The sequence below is a fragment of the Schistocerca piceifrons genome, unplaced genomic scaffold, assembly GCF_021461385.2.
Source record: "Schistocerca piceifrons isolate TAMUIC-IGC-003096 unplaced genomic scaffold, iqSchPice1.1 HiC_scaffold_936, whole genome shotgun sequence".
Classification (NCBI taxonomy): Eukaryota; Metazoa; Arthropoda; class Insecta; order Orthoptera; family Acrididae; genus Schistocerca; species Schistocerca piceifrons.
This window is the reverse complement of record NW_025729208.1, coordinates 5,685,400-5,686,677: the sequence shown is the minus strand read 5'-3', so window position 1 is coordinate 5,686,677 and position 1,278 is coordinate 5,685,400. Positions and strand designations below refer to the sequence as shown.

Here is a 1,278-nt window from a genome sequence, read left to right as displayed (position 1 = left end):
CCCTCCAATAGATACTCGTTAAAGGATTTAAAGTGTACTCATTCCGATTACGGGGCCTCGGATGAGTCCCGTATCGTTATTTTTCGTCACTACCTCCCCGTGCCGGGAGTGGGTAATTTGCGCGCCTGCTGCCTTCCTTGGATGTGGTAGCCGTTTCTCAGGCTCCCTCTCCGGAATCGAACCCTGATTCCCCGTTACCCGTTACAACCATGGTAGGCGCAGAACCTACCATCGACAGTTGATAAGGCAGACATTTGAAAGATGCGTCGCCGGTACGAGGACCGTGCGATCAGCCCAAAGTTATTCAGAGTCACCAAGGCAAACGGACCGGACGAGCCGACCGATTGGTTTTGATCTAATAAAAGCGTCCCTTCCATCTCTGGTCGGGACTCTGTTTGCATGTATTAGCTCTAGAATTACCACAGTTATCCAAGTAACGTGGGTACGATCTAAGGAACCATAACTGATTTAATGAGCCATTCGCGGTTTCACCTTAATGCGGCTTGTACTGAGACATGCATGGCTTAATCTTTGAGACAAGCATATGACTACTGGCAGGATCAACCAGGGAGCTGCGTCAACTAGAGCTGAGCAGCCGGCCGCCCGGGAGTGTGTCCCGGGGGCCCGCGCGAACACGCAAGCGTCCGCTCAATCATTCTGCAAACAGGAGGAGGCTGAGCTCCCCTGCACAATACACCTCGAAACCCTCTCAGGTCCCGGCGGCGCGCAGCGCCGTCCCAAGTACTTGGTCGGGTTCGAGAGAGGCGCAATCGCCCGGAGTTAGGCGAGTAGACGCTTTCGGTGCGACCACCCGTGCTCCCAACTGAGCTTGCCGCTGCCGACAGAGGCCCGGGAGCGTGCTGTCGTGGCATTGCCGGCGGGAGACAACACGCGCCACCTACGGTGACCGGCAGCTCCAACGCCAGCGCCACAGAAGGACAAAAGCCCCACTTGGGTGCCGAAGCGAACTCTCCCAGCACAGCGCACGCGCCAACACATCCGCACAGCTGCGATACAAACCACCAGCGAGAACCGCTGGGGCGACCGAGCAGCAGACGGCGTCGCGGCGCCGAGCGCCGGGCGGCGGCGCATCCTCAACGCACACAGTCCTCAATCGGACCAGCACACTGAAGATGTCCACCGCGCTTCGCACCGGGCCCGCGAGGACCTACTTTGGCCGCACGGCGCCGCGCGCAGGGTGCGCCGGCGCGCAGCTGCGACGCCTGCCGCGTCCGTCGGCCGGCGCGCCTGCCACTGGCCGCCCCCACCAGCCGGCTG

General features: G+C 60.5%; 1 non-coding gene across 1 annotated transcript in view; it reads right to left on the bottom strand.

Annotated features, from left to right (window-relative positions):
- LOC124772146 overlaps positions 1-571 on the bottom strand; it is a 1,909-nt gene extending 1,338 nt beyond the window's left edge. The window contains exon 1 of the ribosomal RNA XR_007013818.1: positions 1-571. This exon is cut by the window's left edge and continues 1,338 nt beyond it. This is a non-coding gene — a ribosomal RNA (small subunit ribosomal RNA).
- Between the last annotated feature and the right edge of the window lie 707 nt (positions 572-1,278).